The sequence below is a fragment of the Onychostoma macrolepis genome, chromosome 03 (genome assembly GCF_012432095.1).
Source record: "Onychostoma macrolepis isolate SWU-2019 chromosome 03, ASM1243209v1, whole genome shotgun sequence".
Taxonomy (NCBI): domain Eukaryota; kingdom Metazoa; phylum Chordata; class Actinopteri; order Cypriniformes; family Cyprinidae; genus Onychostoma; species Onychostoma macrolepis.
This window is the reverse complement of record NC_081157.1, coordinates 52,622,443-52,631,597: the sequence shown is the minus strand read 5'-3', so window position 1 is coordinate 52,631,597 and position 9,155 is coordinate 52,622,443.

Genomic DNA, 9,155 nt, shown 5'->3' with positions numbered 1-9,155 from the left:
GAATCCTTCCTGAGGATTATAAACTGTTAGGGACTGGAAAGCCAGTTAGGTCCGGGAGTCGGCTAGTTACCCTAGCTCCTGAAATGGATCCGTCCAGTGGTCTGATAAGAGTGGGAGGTCGTTTACGGAGAACTGAAGGCATCGAGGACTCCATTTTACATCCTCTGGTGCTGGATCCTAGCCACCCTGTCACTCGTTTGCTTATTCACCATTATGATGACCAGTTACATCATCCTGGATCGGAACGGTTGTTCGGGGTGTTGTGAACTTTTCTCTTCTACGAAGCAGAGACCAGGAGACGTTGGGATATCTTTCATCCAGAAGTTACTCTTTATTGAGAACTCGCTGCGCGTCGCTGTAGTCATCCAAGTCTAAACTCAAGCAGTGATACATTGTAGTTTTAAATACATTTTAGGGGGCAGTGCTTAGGAATGGAGACCAAGCACCTGGGTGACAACTTTAAACAAAGCATGCAAATGAGAAAGACAGACCCAATCAACAACACTCGATTGCATTGATAATCCAATCAGTCTAACGATTCATGTCTGGGCCAGGGGGCTCCGAAAGCCATTTGCAGAACAAAAGATTCGAGTCTGGCTCATTTCACTTACAATAGGAGAACAGGAACTGGCAGGGACCTCTTGCATCTGATGTAGTGATCTGACTCATGTCACCATTTTTCACCTTAAATGCTAAATACAAGGTATATAACTTCTTCAGTTTGTACACTATTACATTGGAATCTAAATTAAACATTTAAATAAATTTGTAATCCCACAATTCCCCCTTTGAGAGTTCTAATAACTCTCACAAAATACAAATTTAGACACTTAAAAGTTTATTCTTGTAACTTGTGATCGTTACAGGCACATAGCACTTGTTCTGTGTTGATTGTCTGTAATTGCATGCTGACACAGAAACAAAACATGCAATTATGGTCCGTGAAGTTCTTAATAGTCTTTTCTGGTTGGAACTGTCATTTCTCGTGATGGGCGTGAGTCATTTGTTGCATGAAACACTTGATACTAACAGGTTTCCGAACCATGAAGAATTATCTTCAGCCATCAGGTGTAATTTTGCTGAAAGATCAAGAATGTCTTGATCATGTTGCTGGATGACTGAAGTTCTCGTATGTGATACTCTGCGTTGTGTATTTTTTTCTTTGTTTTGTCTTCCGTGACAGTTGGCTCTGCAGTGGGTCTCGTTGTCTTTTAGAGGTTGTGGCTTCATACGCAGGTGAGGAGTTCGGCGCGTATGGGTCTCAGGACAGCCATCAAGTGGTATCTGCACAGAGGAAGAAAGAAAACAAAAAGACAGCAGTATTTGTTCTAAAGACTACAAACATTAGGGTTGTATCCTCTGTTCAATCTGCGTCTGCTATTGTTGTTCCTTCTTTCCCTATTTCTTAATTCCTGTGACACCTAAAGAACAGTGAGGTGAGGGTGGACTAGTGGATGGGGAAGGCCTATGAGGGATGTTCACCGCAGGGTTGGCCCCAAGCCTGTTGCTCTGGTTCTTCCCTGGGCTCCTCACTGGTCCATGTGTCCTAACCTATCCCTGTAGGTGGAGGAACAACTTTACAGTGTGACACATGAGTCCAAGTTTTCCTTCCCTGACACAATACTGCAGCTGCTGTAATCAACATCACTTGATGTGGTCCGTACCACTTAGGCTCTAATGGCTTGTTTCTGAACGACTTTATCATGACCCATTGACCTGGGATGATAGTGTGTCCACCTTCTAGTGGAGTCTGCCAACACGACTCAACTCTCTCTGGCACTCTGTACTGCCTTTGTGAGGTTTTCACAGTAAGCGATCAGGGCATCTGAAGCAATGTGAACATCAGCATTTCTAAGATCAATCACACCTGGCATCTGCATAGGACGCCCAGTAATAATTTCATGAGGGCTCAGTCCTACTGATCTGTTAGGTGACGCCTCATACTACACAGTACTGCGGGCAGTGCTTCAACCCATGGTACTCCTTCCTGATGCATTTTGCTTAGCCTGGTTTTGATTGTTCTGTTTGATCGTTCAACCTGTCCTGATGCTTGTGGCCTATAGGGACAGTGAAGGTTCCACTTAATCTTCAACATTCTAGACACTTCCTTGACTACCTGTCCTGTGAAGTGGGTACCTTGATCTGAGTCAATGCAATCTGGTAATCCCCATCTGGGAATGAAATCAGTAACAAGACATTTAGCAGTATGTGCAGCTGTAGCACGCCCTGTTGGATAAGCTTCTACCCATCTTGAGAATTTGTCTATTACTACCAAAACGTCAGTTTTTCCTTTACAAGGGGGCAATGATATGTAATCAACTTGCAGGTGACGAAATGGCCCTGGTGGAGCTGGGGTATGTGCTGCTGGTGCGGTGGCTGCTGGTACCTCATTATTTTTCTGACATGTTACACATCTCTTGACTGTTTCAGTGGCTATGTTTCTGAATTTTGGATTCCACCATTGATTTGAGAACCTGTGATTCATCGTTGCTGGACCACTGTGACCCAAATTGCGTATTTGTTGAGCCAAATATGGCAACAGTGATTCGGGAGCAACATACTTTCCCCCTTTGGTCCAGCAGCCGGATGAATCCACAGTGGCTCCTTTTTCTAACCATGTCCATGCTTCATATAGAGGAACATCTTTATACAGATCAATGATTGATTCCGGAGGTAGAATTGTCTTCTGTGCTGTACTACCTGAACACACTTGTACAGTTGCATAGAAACAAGCCTGTTTAGCTGCTACATCAGCAAGAGCATTACCTTTAGCTTCCGTAGTATTAGTTGTGAGGTGTGCTTTCACTTTGATCACCGCTAATTTCTTTGGGAGTTTCATGGCAAACATTAAATCTTTCACTAATCCAGCATGCTTAATGGGGGATCCAGCAGAAGTTAGAAATTGTCTGGTTTGCCAAATAACACCAAAATCATGAATTACCCCAAAAGCATACCTGGAATCTGTGTAGATATTTGCAACTGATCCTGAAGCTAGCGTGCATGCTCTTGTTAAGGCTACTAGTTCTGCAGCTTGAGCTGAAAAATGATCTGAAGTCGACCTGAAGCAACTACTTCAGTGGTGGAAGTTACTGCATATCCTGCTCGTCTGTTACCTTCAATAACTTGAGCTGAACCATCAACAAACAACTCCAATTCTGCGTTCTCTATGGGAGTTTCTGCTATTTCACTTGTCGCTGCATATGTAAGCGTAACACAATCATGAGTCATTTCACCTTCACCCTCTAACACAACTTCAGTCATTGCAGACATCATACATGAGGATGGGTTCGTGACTGGTGCACGCTGTATAACAATGTTCGGGCTGTGAGAGTTGCTAACCAATTTCCCCAACGGGAGGAGGTGACAGAAGTGACTTTTGCTTGATTCATTAGTGCAGACACTGCGTGAGGGCATTTTACATTTACATTCTGACCTAACACCATTCCTGATGAAGCCTGAAGCGCTAGATGAACTGCCTGTACTGCTCTGAGGCATGGGCCCATACCTTGAGCGACTATGTCAAGTTTACCAGAATAGTAATGAATTGGGCGTAAGCTGCCCCATGATCTTGCATTAGACATGCAGCCATAAAGCCTAAGTGTTCATGGACATAAAGCACAAAGGGTCTATCAGATTGGGCAATTCCTAATGCTGGTGCTTGACATAGTGCTCTCTTCAAATCATTAAAAGCTTTGATATGAAGTTCTTCCATACAAACAGTATCTGAATCTTTACCATGGCCTTTCAACAAATCATAGAGAGGCTGTGCAATCGAGGCATAGTCTTCAATCCAAGGTCTACAGTAACCTGCTGTTCCTAAAATGAGCGGAGTGTTTTAATGGTAGTAGGCGGAGGTATGGCTTTGACTGAAGCCGCTCGATCCTGTGTAATGGATCTATTTCCTGCACCAATTGTTTGACCCAGAAATGTGACTTGCTTTTTAGCAATTTGAGCTTTGTGAAAGCTGCATTTGTGTCCTTTTTTATGCAAATAGTCCAACAATGCTGTCAATTCAATTTGATGTACCTCGTGGTCTGTTGAGGCAAGCAAAATATCATCGACATATTGAATCATAGTGGACTGTTTGACTGGACATTCTGGGTCACACAAATCACGCCTGACAGCCTGATGATATATGGTTGGGGAGTTTTGAAATCCCTGTGGCAATCGTGTCCACTGGTATTGTTCATAGTCAACTGTGAAAGCTAACCATGACTGGCTGTCAGAGTGCAACGGTACAGAAAAGAATCCATTAGACATATCAATTACTGAAAAAATCTTACAATCTAATGGTAAGCCATTACAAATTGTAGATGGATCTGCCACTAGGGGGGTGATTTTATCAATATGTTTATTGGCTACTCTGTAGTCTATTGTAAGTCTCCATGTCCCATTTGATTTCTTGATGGGCCATATGGGTGAATTACATGGACTGTTGGTTTTAACTAGCACTCCTTGCTTCAGCAACTTTTCTACAATAGGTTTGATTCCCTGTATAGCTTCCTTATTAATCGGATATTGTTTGGTGACCGGAGGTGGATTTCCCGTCAATTTAACTGGTTCTACACCTGTTAACAAACCACAATCATCCTTGTCTTTAGCCCAAATTAGATGATTCTGTAAGAAAGCATACTCAGTAGGGATTGCATTATTGGTAGAAACTTGTGCTGAGGAAATTTTTATGCTAGCGGATTCTGAGGACACATCTAACGTTAGATGTACTTGTCTCAGAAGATCCATGCCTAAAATTGCACCTGTATTTAATGGAGCACATAGCAATTTTGTAGTCAGAGTTTTTGGGCCAAATTGTACCTCTATGGGCGGGGTTTCATACAAAACAGAATCTTCACCTATTACGCCAGTTAAACAAAGTTTGGTTTTCTTGTATGGGATGTTTAAAACTTGTGCCAATTTTGTAGGAATTACTGTACACTCTGCACCTGTATCAAGCAAAAAATCAATCTCTTTCTCTTTACGCTACCTTTCACAAAAATTATTTTGTCATTGTGATGGATTACAGGGGAAAGGTAGCTACCACAGCCCCAACAATTAGTTTTTTCCTGGTCTTGTTGTGCTCTTACAAGAGCCTGTACGAGCTGTCCTAAAGTTTCAGTGGTCACTGGCGGAACTACTTCAGGGTTGTAGGCAGGCTGAGGAGGAGCAGAATTATGCATAGCATTTCTTTTACTATCTTGCAACTTCTTCCTACACTCTTTCTCCCAATGTCCTAATTTTTCACAGTAGTTGCATTTGCCTTCTTTTAGACCATCTCTTGTCTTGTTTTGTTGTGTTAAACGTAGCTGCTGCTACTCTCACTTTTGCCTTGACATCAGCATCTCTTTCCCATGTAGCTAACCTGTCTAGGTTACTTCTGAGAGTTCTGTTAGACCAAGTTAGATCTAAGAATGGTAAAGCTTTTCTGTATTCGGCTACAAGGCCATCTGACCAGATACGAACTAGGGGTCCCTTGTCATCTAGCACACTTTCAGGGTCATCAACAATTCCACTGTAAATTACAGCTGACTGACAAAATCTCTCAGTATATTCACTCACAGTTTCTTCTTTCTTTTGCACACAGGTAGTAATTCTAGACCAATCTATTTTGGGTCCTAAGATATTCTTTAGGATTTTCAAAATACCTTCTCTTAAATCACCTTTACTTGCATGTCGCAGTTCAGAAGTAACAGCAGATTCAAAACTGTTGAATTCAGATTCAGTTAGAATTTGTGACATCAACTGCGTTACCTCTGTTAAAGACATGTCGTAAAGGCGCATTTTACTGATCAATACTCTTCTAAATTCAGAAAAATGTGTGCGCACTGAGGGTAAGCTCTGGGATAGCCTCTCTATATCTTTAGGTCCTAGCGCTTTGGCAACAGTTTGTACTTGCACAACAGAAGAGTTGAGGGGAACACTTTCAGTTTCCTCAATTCTGAGAGATCTTCTCCGAGCACCACAAACATTGACCGAATTTACAGGCACATCAATTACTGATTGGAGAGCTACATCTCTTTCAAAGAATGCTTGTAAATCAGGGTAAATGCTATCCGGCTGGCTAACTTCTACATCAGTTTTTGCTGCAGCTTTGTTGCGGTTCAATTTCTTAGTCAAAGAGGATATTCTAGCTTGAAGCTCATTGTTCTGTTTCTCTAGCTCTGAGTTACGCTGAGATTGTTGTGTAGCTAGTGCTAAACCAAATTCTCTGTGGCAGCAGATAATGCCTTTAACATTGTTCTTGCGAATACATGCTCCTAATACCTTTTTACACTCATCTACAGACCAAGTCTTGTCTGGATGGATCTCATATTTCTGAGTTAGTTTTTTTCTAACTTTCTCAGTGATTATTAGGTTCATTTGTTCCCCTAACAGTGTTTTGTATTCACTATCTGACCACAATGGAGTCGCAAGACCATCCTTTTCTGTTGTTGGAATCAGCCTAGTATTCCTTCTAACCATTTTGTGAGTTTCTTTGTTACCACACAATCAAAAAAACACTAAAACTTATCTGATCAACAGATGGTACACTTGTTAACACAGCTTAACTATTGTTAACTTTGTTACCACACAATCAAAAACACTAAAAACTTCTCTGATCAACAGAGGGTACATTTGTTAACACAGCTTAACTATTGTTAACTTTCCAAATTACCAACACTTCACACTTAACTTCCCTGCCTACAAGAACAGAGGATAAACCAAAATTATTAGCATGAAACGCTAACCTTCTCTGTGAAAAGAGGATAAACCAAATTTTAGCATGTATGCTAACCTTCTCTGCCTGAACAGAGGATAACCAATTCTTCCCTGCCTAAAACAGAGGGTAACACAATATTAGCACGTTATGCTAAAACTTCCCTGCCTGAAAACAGAGGGTAATCTTCATCTCTAAAAGTACATTTTTAGAGGATAATTTAGTTAACCAAACCCTACAGCTGTCTGTTAACTCTTCTCTGACGCAGAGGATAAACAAATTTGTACTGGTCTTAAAGGTTCTTTTGGATTAGAGACAGCACTCACCACAACCTTGGTTGAGAGAAAAATTCAGTCTGGAAATCTTTGTTCAGCTTGAAGTTTTCGCTGGATTCCAAAAGATGCAGTCTGGAAGCAGATCTTTGTTTGAGCTTGAAGTTTTCAATCTGGATTCAGGTGAGGAAGCTGGAACTCTATCCGGGTCACGGCACCATCTGTTGTGAACTTTTCTCTTCTACGAAGCAGAGACCAGGAGACGTTGGGATATCTTTCATCCAGAAGTTACTCTTTATTGAGAACTCGCTGCGCGTCGCTGTAGTCATCCAAGTCTAAACTCAAGCAGTGATACATTGTAGTTTTAAATACATTTTAGGGGGCAGTGCTTAGGAATGGAGACCAAGCACCTGGGTGACAACTTTAAACAAAGCATGCAAATGAGAAAGACAGACCCAATCAACAACACTCGATTGCATTGATAATCCAATCAGTCTAACGATTCATGTCTGGGCCAGGGGGCTCCGAAAGCCATTTGCAGAACAAAAGATTCGAGTCTGGCTCATTTCACTTACAATAGGAGAACAGGAACTGGCAGGGACCTCTTACATCTGATGTAGTGATCTGACTCATGTCACCATTTTTCACCTTAAATGCTAAATACAAGGTATATAACTTCTTCAGTTTGTACACTATTACATTGGAATCTAAATTAAACATTTAAATAAATTTGTAATATTTAGGGGAAATACGGAGATACTATTGGATTCTCCGAGGCCGCGAAGCTGTCCGCCGGTTTCAACGCGACTGCCCAGAATGTCAGCGTTGGAGGGCCCAACCGACAATCCCGAAGATGTCGGATTTACCCGCTGCACGCCTTCAGCTCAATAAACCTGCCTTCCATTCTTGTGGAGTGGACTGCTTTGGATCCCTGCTAGTTAAAATTGTGAGACGCACCGAGAAGCGTTGGGGTATTCTCTTCAAATGTCTGACCACAAGAGCCGTCCATTTAGACCTACTCCCTAGCATGAGTACCGACTCATTTCTCATGGCCCTAAGAAGGTTTATCGCGAGAAGAGGAACACCAGCGGAATTATGGTCGGATCAAGGTACAAACTTTCGTGGGGGTCAAAGGGAGTTACAGGAAGCGTATGCCGCATTGGTTCCTGATATACAGCATCAGCTTGCCCGCCAAAAGATCCACTTCCACTTTAATCCTCCATCAGCCCCTCATTTTGGTGGAGTTTGGGAGAGGGAAGTAAGGTCAGTTAAATCGGCCTTGTACACAGTTTTGGGTTCACAGTCAGTTCCAGAGGAAGTCTTAATGACAGTCTTGCTGGAAGTAGAGGCCATCTTGAACTCAAAACCCTTGGGGTATGTATCGTCAGATGTGGCAGATGCTGACCCGGTGACGCCAAACAGTCTCCTCATGGGGCGGCCCGATGGATCTCTGCCTCAAGTCGTTTACCCTGAATCAGAGATGTTGAGTCGCCGGCACTGGAGACATTCCCAGATTCTAGCAGACCAATTCTGGTCCAGGTTCATACGAGACTACCTCCCTAGCCTCCAAACCCGGCAGAAATGGCAAGCCTCTCCTCCCAACCTAAAGGAGCAGACAGTTGTTATGATTGTCGACCCCCAACTACCTCGAAGTTTATGGCCTGTAGGGCGAGTGATCAAGACCTACCCAAGTCCAGATGGTCATATCAGGTCGGCTGATGTACAGATGAAGGGTCACATTTATACCAGACCAGTAGCCCGCCTGGTAATCCTGCCAGCCTTACCAAAGGATAGACTGAAGGCCCCCAACACTGACTAGTTAAGTCGCCTTTCTGAAAGCAAAGATGCTCGGCATCTTTGGGGGCGGCTGTATTAAAGGCTCCTGCAAGAGGGACTTTTAATTTGAAACCGTAGTCGTAGTAGTATTACGGGAGAGGGCAACGTAGTTCATTGAGTTGCCGTTGTTTGCTGTGTTCGTGTGATCTGTTCGAGCCACCGGCTGAAAGGATGATTACTCTAGTTGGTTCGTGGTGATTGCTGCAGATTTAACATCAAGGTGTTAGTCACTGACCGCAAAGTAAGCCGATTTTATTTATATTTGCGTTAACAGTGATCGGAACAGTGTTATATGCGTCTGTATCAGACGAACCTGCCCAGACATGTCCTGTAACGATCGTTCTGTATTATTCAGC